The sequence below is a fragment of the Pseudopipra pipra genome, chromosome 4, assembly GCF_036250125.1.
Source record: "Pseudopipra pipra isolate bDixPip1 chromosome 4, bDixPip1.hap1, whole genome shotgun sequence".
NCBI lineage: Eukaryota > Metazoa > Chordata > Aves > Passeriformes > Pipridae > Pseudopipra > Pseudopipra pipra.
The window spans coordinates 763,902-777,714 of NC_087552.1; the positions used below are offsets into that span (position 1 = coordinate 763,902).

General features: G+C 45.0%; 1 protein-coding gene across 11 annotated transcripts in view; it reads right to left on the bottom strand.

The window, feature by feature from the left end:
* Window positions 1-13,813, bottom strand: part of RASSF6 (Ras association domain family member 6) — a 92,664-nt gene that overhangs the window by 12,016 nt on the left and 66,835 nt on the right. Inside the window, exon 1 of one of the 11 annotated variants that reach the window (XM_064651336.1) lies at window positions 5,678-5,948. The exons of 9 other annotated variants lie outside the window; for them this stretch is intronic. The gene's annotated coding sequence lies outside the window, so the exon portion shown is untranslated. Of the gene's footprint in view, window positions 1-3,877; window positions 5,344-5,677; window positions 5,949-13,813 lie in introns of those variants that run through there. One more of the 11 variants, XM_064651335.1, reaches the window with a different exon arrangement.

Here is a 13,813-nt window from a genome sequence, read left to right on the forward strand (position 1 = left end):
AATGCATTCCTCCATAAGCTTAATTACCAAGTCCTGGCTCTTTCCTTCCCCCTCAGGTACTAGAAGGCAGGCTGAGGAGAGTAACGTGACAGACTCAAGACTGCCAACTGATGCCATGATGAAAAAAAACTCCATCTCAGCTTGAGAAGTGGCATCACACACCTGGGGGGGAAGAAAAACCCCCACAGAGATCCCACGAAAAGTAGTAAAATCTCTGAAGATTGCCCTGGAAATTATCATTCCACTTTTATTTCTCTTATTTGGGAATGAGGACAGAGGAATTTGCCTCACAGCACTCAGTGTCCACCTCCCTTCTGCCAGGAGATGGAGTCGAGTCTGATTTCAGCCTGCATTGGACAGGGCCTGCTCAAAGACATCTGCAAAGTAGTTGATTGCCTACAGTTCCAACGACCAGCAGCCTTCCAAGAATCAATAGAGGAAGCATTCAGGCTGGAATACATCCTGGCTGGGCAAAGAGTAAACGCCTCAATTCTGTGTCCTGCACTACTGAGCTGCTTTTTTAAAGTCACCCAGTTTCCATAATCATAGATAAATGGCTCCCAAAAAACATATGTGGACAAATGGGATGTTTTGCATGTAAAAAACATGATCTTCACCCTACAAAACATACAGGAAGTTGTTTCATGACCTCTAAAACCAGAGTGCACTACCAAAATGAGCTTTACCTGAGCAGCTGGGGTTTCTAGCAGTGCTCCATCAGTAGGTCACTGAAAGGAACAGCACTCCCTTTGTCCTTTGGTGACATCCATCAAAACAAAATATGGCCTGTACCAAACAAGCCCAGGGACTTCTGTACAGACATCAGTTTGTGTGTGAGGAATACACTGTGTACACCAGTGTTGAGGTTTTGCCTCTGAAATAAGTTCAGTAACCACTGGTCACACCTTGAAATCTGATTTCATGTGATTTACTGAGACCTCTAACTGAAGCAGCTGCCTGTGCCAGTGTAGTTGCAAGCCAATTTTACCAGATGCAGAGGAGTTTATGTACATTGGCACCTGAATAACTGCATACACACTTAAGCTTTCTCCTTTCTGTCAGGAAACAACATGCTTGGAGCAGTGGAGAACCAAGTCACCTCTTATTAACCAGGGAGTAGTGATGCTGGCAAGCTCCAGCACCACTCACTGCTTGTGGCTGCATTCTTTTCTATACAATTTGTCCTTAAAACGATTCATCTGAAAGGAAAAGCTGATCTCTACAGATGGAGGGAAGTGATCTTTACACACACAGAAAACAAAGGAGATGAACCTGTTCTGCTACACAGTGGGTGGCTCCTAGTAAATTATTTGCCTTAAACATACTAAGCAGATCTTAAATCAGCTAGATGCCATTAAAATGTTGAAAATAAAGCCAGCTGGAAGAGTAGGCGGTGACAGGAATAGTTCTTAACCAACATCTCTCCCTTGTCTGTCCCTCACTGCCCCAATACCAGGACAAAGACTTCTCTCCTACAGCTGGCACAACAGCACAAAAACTTGCACTGGGTTTTTTTCAGTTACGTGACCAGCTCTTATCAACCCTGTACCAAACACTTCCACACCACCAGCTCACCCAGAGACAAACCACTTCTCCCTGTACCCTTCCCATGGGCACATTTTGGCTGCACATGTCCCACAGCCTTTATTTTTACCCAAGCCCGAGATGTGCAGACTGAGACCACGCAGTGACTTCCCCAGCACAATCACCCGACACCACAGATGTCAGGATATTTGCACTGGCGCTCCCTAAGTCCACAAAGCTGTTGGATTTTCTATCACCTCCTGGTATTTTACTGGTTTCTGTGTCACTTCCCTGTAGCTCTTTTGAGGAAGCAAATAGGAGAAATTAAATGGTTTCCACTGCTCCCCTGGATCTGAACTAACCAAACCATGCCAGTTTTCCAGCTCTTCTGACAACATATGGCTGTGCCATCTATTCAAAGCCATCTCCTGATGTGGTTGGTGTCACACAGGTGTCTTTACTGTTACGTTAAACTGGACTACAAGAACAGAATTCCCTCAGGTAACACCTGGAAAGTGGGATCTTGGCTGGACTAACCTCCTGACCTGAGACTTAACCATGAAGAAATATAATGCTTGGAGGAAGACTGACTGAAGACTAAAATACTTTGAAAGGGAAGAAAAAGGAAGGCAAAGTCAGCAGTAAATAAGAAGCATGGCAGATGCAAACTGAGCATCTCTAGAGGAAGCCTGCAGCCATTGGAGAAGTCTAGGAAAAGGAAAGAAAACTGACCACTACCACAATCCCAAAGCTGTGAGACCATCAACACTCCCATCAGGGCACAAGACAAATCTTGCAAAGGTAGTGAGCTTAACTTTTCTCTGGAGCTTTATATCTTACCTGAACTGCTTTTTTTCCAAGATAAAAGCCAAGTGTCAGTAGAAAGGCAGCTGAGAGGACTCATTCCACTTCATTCAGTACAGTGACCCTTAAGTCATTCGCTTAAGGGGACAGCCCAGGGACAGGACAGCAGAGGAATGACACAGCAAAGTGAAGTGCAAAGAGCTACACAGATTTTTACACAAAGAAAAAGAGGTAGCTGCAGAGGAGGGCTGGAAGGAGAGGGACACCTGAGATACACAATGAGCCAAGCAGGAGCAGCAACGCAGCACCTTAATTTGTGTCACAGCCTGGATGTGCTTTTTGGTGCATCCATAAATTATGGTGTGCAGTGTGCCACACTGAGCTCCTACCAGTGGAGACACACTAAAGCCCCAAACCTCCACAAAGATCTCCAGGTATTTTGACCCAGTGCTTCCCAAAGCTCTTCCAAACCCACAGGAAACCAGGATGGGGTGAACCTTTTCCTTTTCTTGTATGGAAGCCACAAGGCTCAGCTGTCTGCTAACTCAGCTATCAATTCCATCCACATGGAATAGTTTGTACAGCAAGAAGCTTTGCACCATAGGCACAACAGCACATCCAAGTCATTTTCTAAACTCACAGGTGTCTGGTATTTAGCAAAATTTTGGAGCATTACTGGTTTCTATAAAGATGAGTTTAGGATTTATTCACATGGATAAATTCAGTATTAGCAGCATAATTTCACTAGTCACATAGTCTAGTTGTGAGCCCTCATGTTGCCTTTTTTTTTTCTTTTTGTTTAAGTTAGATGTCCCTGCCATCAAAAAGTTTTAATTAGAACAAAGTACTTAACCTGAACAACTGTGTTTTCCCCACTGAAAACAAGGGGGTTGTTTTTTCCTTGGTCTTTCAGACTTCTTCACACTTTATTTTAAAAGTCAGCTGCCCAGCACGGAGCAGTAAGAGCACTACCTGATTTCAAATCACAGATAAGCCCTCTGGTCAGGCAGGCTCACAACGGGATTTGGTTGCCAAAACCAGCAGCAAGGTGGTGTTTATCTGAATATGTGCCAGTCACAACGGAGGAGATCCCCAAGTTCCCTCCCCTCACACATCGATAGAGCAGGGCTTGCAGGCGTTTCAAACACTAAGTAACTCATTATTATGAAGCAAAGTTACTTTCTGTTCTGGGCCGCTTAGCACAGACCGTTTTTACCCGCCAAAAAGAACACCCAAGGTCACTGATCAACCTTCTAAATCACAGCGGCCAGCGAATGCAGGGCTGAGAAGGGTTGTGCCCATGGACACACGGAGCAGCAGCACGATCTATAACCCGCCTGTCTCAATCTCAGCTGACTCACAAACCCCCTAAGCGGGAGGTTCTGCTTTGACGGGAATTTCTGAGCGAGCATCTCTCCTTCCCTCCGGCACCCGAATTAGCCCCAAGGAATCGGACTGGAGCTCTGGGTGGCTGCGAAGGACCTCGCTTTCCCCTGCCACTACAGCTCACACTGCAAGCAGAACAGCTCCAGCTTTCCATTGCACTCACCTGGCCGTGCGATCCAAGGAGAGGTTTCACACACCTTTCCCTGAGCCCTGGCAGAGGCATGACAGCATGGCCCGGGCTGACAGCTCCCTCGGCTGCTCCATGGGAGCCGCGGGGCTCTCGGTTACTATTTCGCTTGAACTGGGAGTGCTGGAACCCCAGGACACTCCCCGCACCTCAGTGCATGTCGGGAATATTCACCTACACACTTGCTGACAGGAGCGCGCCCTCAGTCACGGTTACACCTCTAGGAAGCTCCGGTTAACACTTTAATCGCTAACTTCACGAGGGAGAGGCAACCTGCTGACTCCCGGGAATCATCTGCTGGCAGGACACACTCTGAAACATCCAGTGCCCCGAAGCGCTGTTATGCTTTAACCTCTTCTGTTTTCTAATCCATTGGATAAAGTAAGTTTTCCTTCAGATACATGCCCATCTCCAGCATTTGGTGGAATAACTGCTACAAACCATCAGATCATGCCTAAGTGTAGATACATGGATTTATAACATCATGATAGAAATTGTGACAGCACAGCTTGATCCCTTGATCACACACAGCTGTGTAATCCATTTTTTGCTGAACTGTATAATAATCTCATGAGTATTACTCATTGGGCAAGAGTTGTATCTGAAAGAGGGAAAGGATTGCCACTTAATTGCTCAGCAGGTAATTGTATAAGCAGATGTTTAGGCTGGAAAAAAAATATTTGAACCAAGACATACCTTCCCAGTTCCTACTGTTTGCCCGCCCATTTACAACAAGCAGTTTATTCACCAGATCAAACGCAAAACTAGAAGTTACTGGGCCGCAGAGAAGAGCATGAAAAATGCCAGGCCTGAATTTCCCTTCACACCCATCTTCTTGCACTGCAATTGATATCAAGTTGCTTCTGCTTTATGTAATTTGATGTCAGGGAGAGGCAGAACAGACTCAAATATTTGATTCCTGATCACGTCTTATCCTCCGGTGTATTCCTCTCCAGAGCCAGACACGCTGTCACACCCCCCCCACTGTACACCTGGTATTTGGGATTATAGTTTGTGTTGCAGTTTCTAGCTCTGCTCCTCAGAAATATTGACATATGGATTTTACTGGTATATACAACACTGGGAATCTCTCAAAACACAAGAGGGAAGCAACATGCAAGATCTTTTACTTGATTCCCAACAGCACAGAATCTCCATGCTGTGGTGGCATTGGAGCTTCACGCCAAACTCGGCCTTGGGAGCTGTTCCATCTCATCCATAATTGCTTAACACAAATCCACACAGCTTCCCAGCTGGTGTAAAACCAGAGGTTTGATTTCTCCTGTCCCACCTTCAGACACTTGGGCACGCTGCCTGATTCTCCGGGATCAGAGAGCTGGAGCAGAGATCTGGGGCAGCCTGACCCCTTCAAGGCTCTAACCCAAGATAACATCAAACATCTGTTTTGGACAAGTCTGCCACCCCACTGGACACTCACACCGTGAAGCTCTTGGGTACCAGGAGGTCCCCAGGTATTTTCAGAACTAAAGACCACATTATTAGCTTCCAACAGGGCAATGTGATGGTAACACCCCAGGGTAAATCAACCTTCATCCTGACCCTGAACTTTTAAACTTAAAAAGCCAACTAAACCTTAAGTTTCTAGGGATAGCTTTTCTTTTTGAAGTTTAAAAGCAAGTTTTGAAAACCCAATGCTTTTATTACTTAGATTCATGCAAAGATGTCTCAGTAAGACATTAATATAATAAAGCAACAAACCCTCTAATTGTGGTAAAATCCTACGGTTCCATCAAAACCAGGCGTGTTGATTCTTACCTTGGCTTGGACAGTGTGGCTGCAGTTTGTTTCCAGTTTTCTTTCTCACACTTGAACTGCTCCTACCAATGTCCAAGTTTTGATCTCATCTGAGTCATGCACAATTACCTGGTGAGTACTTTGGAGGGATGGGTCAGTGCAGACTAAGAATAGGTATCTCATGGGGAGGGGAAGCAGGTCTTTAGGGCCACAGAGCAGGAACTAGCTCACTGCAAACTCCAAGAAATGGAATGCTTTGATTCCTTTCATAAAAATGAAATAATCAATGCACAAAGACGATTACTTTTTCATCTTTCGTAACGAACATAGTTTACATGCCCTGGAAATCTGTGAACAAGTCACAACTCGGTTACACTATTTCACCTCTTAAGCAGAAGGGTAACAATAGTTCCTTTAGAACAGGCAGGGAATGTGATGGTCCTGGAGACTTTGCAGGCTGTGCTACATTTCTGCTCCTTGAATAATTCATGGCTAGGCTTCGCAAACGGAGATTTGGGAATAATTAATAACCAAATAATTTAATAGCCAAATAAGTTAATAAGTAATTGGAAGTTGGAGTTGAGCTGTTTAATAACTTGGCCTCAAATCATTAACAAAGTGACTGCTAAAGATAGGAGAGAACCTCAAATGGGGAAAGCAGAGATTCCTGTTCTATTTTTGTAGTAGACAATCACAATAAGGAGGCTGCCATAGCAGCACCACACACACGTGCTGCACTTCAGTGGAAGGGCTTTGATAAACACTTAAGATTCCTCTGCTCTGTAGCAAGAAGGAAAATCCCTAATCCTATTTGTAAATACCTATTTCTAGCCAACTCATTAACTCCAAACACAGAAAATTCTTCTTGGGCTTTCTGAGCCAGCTCCTCTAATGCAGAGGGAGACCCTCAACTGACAAGATCTGAAGTTATCATAAAACAAGTGATCAATCTCTCCCTTTACATTACAAAAGCTACCAGGGGAGTGCCATTGGTCATAGCAACAAATCAAGGAATTTAAAACAGGATTTACCCTGCAAAGGGCCCCCCAGTCTTTAGCAAGATTATCTTCTGTCATCACACCCAAGTGCCAACAGCAATACTTGTGTGCCAGGACATGTTCTGGAGCCACAGCTGATAAGCACAGAAACCAGAAACAGGGGTAGCAGATGATTAGCTCAGATAATTAAATACACAATGCACACAGCCACTACAAAGGCTTATATACTGTCATGGGCCATAATCCCTCACACATACCATTTGGTGGACTTCGGGGGCCACGAGTTTTTAAGGAATAGAAAAGGAGCAGAGCTGATGCTTGCAGCATCACATGGGCTAAAGGCTATGGTTTTGGACAGCACATCAAGAACTGGAACTTGCCAGGTACTGACCTTTGCCTGCATGGAAAGCAGGTTGCCAGTCTCACTCTCATTATCTTTGTGAGTCACTGCTGGATGGCAGGTCCAACCTGAGTATCTGGAACACCTTTAGTCATGCCTCGTGCCTGGCATTGATTATCCACACCCATGAAGTCGTCCATGAAACATTATAAGACTTCAGAAACGCACACAGGATTTTCACTGCCTGGAGCTACAAAATTCCATAGAGGGCAGAACCAGAAGGAACTGCCCTGTCCCAAAGAGCTACAGTCATACAGCTTGTCACCCATTACAGCTCAGCCAGGAGTAAAATCACCACCTTATCACACCCAGCCAACTTGCACAGCACTTACAAGCTGTAACTCCTTCACACTCAACGTTTCCAGACACAGATTTTTCTTAAGTCCATGAAATGTAATTTCCTCCATTTTTTTTTGTAAGTCACTCTATATCTGGACGATTCTGTCTTCAAGATAGAAAACAAACCCCTATTGAAAGTGACAGTCAGCAAGTAACAGCTCTGAAGTGCATCAGAAAAGCTGTTCAGAGAACTGACCGTGTAATTTGTGTACTGCATTAGACACCTAACGAGACAGTAGAGCAGATGATCTAGAAGCATCCCTGGCACTAATTTATGAATTTCCTCTTGAAAATCTCACAGGAGCACAGAGAACACTGCGAAGGAGAAAGTGCAAAGCAGAACAGGTCAGGGCTGACTCACTGAGGCTCTGCCCTGGGCTAGGTGGGTTGAGCAGACCACTGTGACTTCCTCTCTAAGAAAGTTCACCCTCTGACACAGACATTCCTCAACTCTGCTCAGTCTCCTCGCTGAAAATCACCCCTCAGACACTGCAGCTGCTTGCTCTGCACTGCTCCTGGCCTTCCATAATGCTGCTTTTCCATTACAATATCAAACAACCCCTTGGGGCATTCAGCTGTCGAGCACGTTTTACCAAGAGTAAATACATTTATATACTTACTGCCTCACATTCCTATTCTTCTTCTCCCGAGTGGATCACATTTTTCTTGTCACTCAGATATTCAAGGCCCAAATGGTTTTGAGTAGGATCCTAGAGCACAGGGTGGCACTTATGTGTCCCCTTGAGGGCAGAGGCGGTGGCATTTCAGTGGCACTGGAGGAAACAATAGTGTCTCTAACTTTGAAGGGCCAAACCCTGCCAGTGCCTGGCTCTTACATTTACAACCTACACTAGGTTTTATGGGAATTAACAGGGCTAAAATCTGATCTAACTGTTGAGGGCATCTGAATGTCTTTCTGGCCTAGAAGCGCTTTGGAAAAAAAAGTCCAGATGAGAATAGAAGCACATGGAACATGGTGGGATATCCAACCACTACCTGATTTGGACTATGAGCTCTGCCAGTGCCCGTGTAAGGCAACATAAACAAGTCAATAGCTGTTTAGGAGATGCTGAAATTCTGGAAAGATTCTTCTCTGCTCAGTGGTTTGGAGGGTGTGTCTTCCAGTTTGGAATTTATCCGTCTGAAACTGTCATTCTGAGCCCCGTGGGCAATACCTTGCTTCCAGCCAGTACACATGTCCTTGCAAGTGAAGAATCTGAACAAGCTGCCCACGGGGAATGCAGATTCAACTGCTGGGATGGTATTGTCCCAGCTTTTACAATGCACACAGAAAACCACAGGCTGCTGGGTGACATATGTGCCAGTGTCCAACAAGAGGATGGTCAATCAGCTAAACAGCTGCATGGAAATAAAAGTGTCTTTAGGACTCTGAGTTGGAAGTTGAGCTCGCCCTGATCTGTGCAGAGAGCACAGGTTCTAACAGGTGCAGGAATGGAAGCAGTTTCAGGCATGAAATGTTATGCAAAAATTACTGCAGAAACAGGAACTGCATCTGAGGAGTAAATGTCCAGCTGACTCCTGGAGGGGTATGGCCAGGGAGCTGAATGCTCACGTCACAGAGCACCTGTGTGCTGCTGGCAGCTCAAAGCGCTGCAAGAGCTGCCGCTGAATTCTCAAGCCTTTATTTACAGCAACACATTTCAGCATTTCTGACATTTTTGTGACAAGTTAAGGATTATCTAGTGAAATACCCTGAAGCCTCACAGACCAACAAACATTTTTCAAGATCGATGTGAATATTTAAGCCTGGCATCACTCCTGACATCCAGCAGCACAGGTTTGCACTGAAGTGACAGTGTTTTCCAAAGAGGGACAATCTTTGCTGGTCAGAGACAGCTGCCCTTGTCACCTGAAATGTCATCAAAGGTGACATTCTTCTGGGCTTGGATCCTCCTGCTTCCACTTCCCCCAGCACTGAGGAAGGCCCTGCCAGGTGCGGGATATGTCTTTTCCCAGTGTAACAGACTTTGTACAGGAATTACACATGCAGATCTCCATGCTGGAAAAGGAAAAGCAAGATCTCTCTGTCAGTGCTCTGAGGGCAGTGATTCACCTTAATGATCCTGGTTTGCCTCACCTGGGAATTAAAATTTTGTAACTTAAAAGTTGTCCTGCAAAATGTATATTTTATACTTAATTTACCTGTTGAAATAAAAAATGTCACTTGGATTTTGTTAGGAGTTCTTGTGAATGTAATGTCTCCCAGCTCTCCCTTGGCTTGCCTATCTTAATTTCTTATGTTTTTCTTTAGCTCTATTTTCCAGCAAGTCAGTTTCCAGAAAAACATGTTATTGCAAGTCTTCCCTGGTACATAAACTGAATAAATGCAATTATATTCAAAAGTTTGATACAGAGATGATGTAACAAAAGTTATGTCATATGCCAACTCCTTATCTCACACTGAGCTAGTTCCTTAGTACTTGGCCTTTTCGTGACTGTTTAGACTATAAACGTTCCTGACGACACATTTGTTACCCTTTATCCAGAAAAAAAACCACTGTTGCAATATAAGCACTAATAATGATATCAAACTGAAGGCAGCAGTGCTGTGACAGAGGCCAAGACTGTCGGGTGTCTAATTAGGCTGCAGTGCTGCACAAGCACCACAAGACGGCGCCGTCCCAAGCCCGCTTCCATGGAGCCGTAGACTGGTTTGCACTGGACTCACTCCAGCGGGTCCATATCCTTCTTCTGTTGGCTGAAGAATTCATTTTGACAAAAGTCTGTATTTAACGTGCTGAAGCTGAAATAAATGTACTCTCCCACTGGTGACACGACTGTCAGAGCTGTCAGCATTTGTGTATCAGTCACCCCCTTGTGAGATGCTCTGTTGAGTGCAGAAAAAACAACTGTTATATTTATGGTGGAAAGGTGTTTTAAGGGCCCACGTAATTAAAGTGTTAAGGAGGCTATTAGAGCTTCCAAGGCTTAAGGAATGTCCAAAGGAAAACATGAAATATACACTGCCTCCAGCATGCTACATGTAGAAATAAAACATAGCTGATGCCAAACCTCTCATTTACACCTGCCTTGGGACCGGGCTTGAAAAGTATTCAGTTTTAAAGTCTTCTGAAAGTCTGGAAAACTACAGGCCAGTAAGTGGTTGCCTTTACCAGGAATATAAGCAGAAATCAGAACAAAGGATGAAGACAGTGAACACAGGACTACACCTAAAAGCATGGGGAAGGGTTTACTCAGCTTTTGATGGCAAAAACTGTGGCTCAGGATCTCTCAGGATCCTGCTGAAAGGGGACCCAGGTGGCAAGGATACCCTGGCCCCAATGTCCACCACTAAAGATCCCTTGAGAAAGGAGAGGAGAAATGACTCATAGAAGAATAAAAGGTTAGAAACAGAAGGCAGGACTAAATAATGGTCAGATTTGTTATTGGAGAGAGGTGGTGGAAGTCCCACAGAGCTGTGGGACCTGTGCTGTCCAACGTGAAATTAATAAGGAAGGTGAACACTTATCTCTCTGAGAGCTGAGTTATGTACGAAGAGGAAACAGTTCTCCTTGCCCTCTAAAACTCTTCACATACAATACGAGTACAGTTCAGCACGTATCAATCAAGTGTCCCATCGGTGACCTTTTGATCTTATCTAATAACGTTAATGCGATCACAGTTAGGGATAGCTGTGCGGAGCAACTTCAGTCACTACTCAGAGCAGCAAAACCTCCTCGTGCCTAAGTCTGTACATAACTCGGGTGGAATGAACTTGATATACGCGGCCAGCGCAGGGTCAGACAGGCAGATTTTGGGTTTGGTGGAACCGTCTCCCCCAGCGCCGAGGCTGCGGTACCACATTGGGACACCAGATGGTGCCGCTCGCCCGCGGAACGCCCCGGATCGCCCCGGCGGTACCCGCGCAGGAACCTCGGAGCGTGTTCCCGGGAGAAGGGCTTTCCGTGCACAGCTACTGCTGCCTTACGCTCCTGGCTGAAAGACACGCGGGGAGGAACTTGACTTCCCGATCAGCTGGCCTAAAGCAGCGCTGTGGTTACATTTTACTATGCCGCACTTTACTGGGGTGACCTGGGGCAGAACAGAGAAGGATGGGCTGAGGTGCAGCTGCCTTTCACAGGCTGCACAGCACATGCAGAACAACCACACCGGCGTTTCCCTGCCAAAGGCGTGCCCGTGCTGCATCTGAGAACGCAGGAGCTGATGTGAAACAGAAAATGAGTCCAGGGTCAGGGATATTTTTAGATCTTCCTGCACAAGAAATAAGAGCAGAAAAGGGGCACGAAAGATTCAGTTTAAGTCATAAATGCTACAGTGGTTTAAGGGCAGGAAAGAAAACTGGTCCTGGACAAAGAAGCTGAAGTGATACTCAGGCTACTGCTTGCTTGAAGTTGCTAGTGAAGCACTTGTAAAGAGAAATCGCAATCCTCTCAGGAAAGCCAAATATTGAAGGAAAAAATCTAGACCAAAAATGCCAAGTCCTGGACAAAACAAGAAATGGACATGGCCACTCTGACCTTTTCTGTCCTAAGGGCAAGAGGCTGCTTCTGCCCTTGTTGTGAACAGGAAATATCCTCTCTTTTACCTTGCAGATTTATGAGTTAATGGACTGCAAGGAAACAGAATGTCCTCCCCCATCAAATACTGTAACCACATAAATAGGGCTGGATCTTATTGACTGCATCTCTGAGCACCTAAAATGATTGAGCTACTGGTATGGGGAGGCATCCCAGCACTGAATACCGGCAGGAAGTGTAGATGTTCCCTCTCATCCTGGCTGCTGCTCTCCCTGTCTGTTGGACAGTGCTGAATGGCACATCTCATTAACACCATGAGCTTCCGAGGGGTTCTGACCCACAGGGATAACCTGACAATTTCCAGGTTCAGGCTGATGTGTCTGACACAGACACAGCAAAATATCTGAAGCACAAACTTCCAGCTAGACTAAGGACACAACACAGCACTTGTGTTCTAGGGAAAAGGCCCAGTTAGCCAGTCAACAGCTTGCTATTTCCTGGGTGGTTTGTGCGTGCAGGGACTTGCTCCTGCAGGTTGCTTTCAGTGTTTCTGTTTCCTCTAACAGAAATTAATCTGTTTCTCATAAAATTAAATATGAGTATCTCTTTGTCACCAGTTCTGAAAATCACATGGGCATCAGTTTGTTCTATTCCCGTTCAAAGAAAAGTCCTCAAGAGTTCAATTCAAGTCCATGTTTGGACACTGTATCGTGGCAGATGCTTACAATACACGGGATAGCCTTTAAATGTGCAGTTCAAAGCCTCTCTAGGAGAGACAACCATTATATTTTAGGTTTTATTCTACATTTCTCATGTATTTCACTGACAATGCTCCTGGTGCTATCAATGTGCCCTAAGAGTGTATTCCATCTTTTTCAAAAATAAACACTAGACCAAAATGTGGGGGGAAAATACTTAATTTCATGGTGCCTGTTTTTGGTGGCGTGGGGTAGGGGAAATACTTTCTTCATTCTTTTTTCTGCTTTATCAGTAAAAACAATTTCTCTAAAAAAAATGTGCACTGGCTGCTAATAGCAAGGAGCTGCCTCTGTGGAACACCTCTGATTTGGGAGTATGAATAAATTTAGTCTAAAATTTCATCATTAGTGACAGAAGTATTAATATTAAAAACCTAAGGAATGGCGAAATCCATGGACAAGGACTTCTATGAATGATGACATGATTTTGAATACCAGAAATTCAAATATACCTGGCTTACAATAACAACAGAAGGTGCATCCTAAAAAATCAGGCCACTTCCAAGCTTTCAGCAAAACCTAAGGCATTTGCAGCAGATAACTGGACCATGAAGCACACTGGGAATTTTTGCCACCACTGCCAAGGGACAGAAGATCAAGCCCAGAGCAAGCACACGTGATTTAAAATCGTTCAGTGTCTGGTACTGAGCAGGGAACCTCACAGGAGAGTAATAAAGGCCTGTTTACATGGAAACATATGTTGGACACAATTTCAAAAACTCAGGGACATGTCTCTAAAGCTCAGCTGTCATTTAAAGATGAAAGGCCAAGAGATTCAGCCAGGGCTTTACTGCTGTGCCATAACTGGAAGGAAAACCTCTGTATTTTTCCTTTGCTGTTCAGAAAATATTTACATAGAGATTTTTTTCTGTTTGGAAGATTTAGGAAGAAATCAGACAGACATCCAGAAAGGTCACAGAAGGCATTACACACTGATTTCTTAAATGATCTTGTCAAACTCCTCTAGCAATTTGCCTTTCTGAGCTTCACCTGGGACACTCTTAAACACCCCTTCTTGCCCATGGGCCCAGAAGCCCATTTAAGCTTGGGCTTTGGCATTTTTCCTGGTTTTGAACTCTTTTCCTGTTTTTGAACTGCTTGCAGGGGTTCTGTGGGAAGGAGCCTGGGCAGTGGGGGCCCTGCCCTGCCAGCAGGGTCAGGGT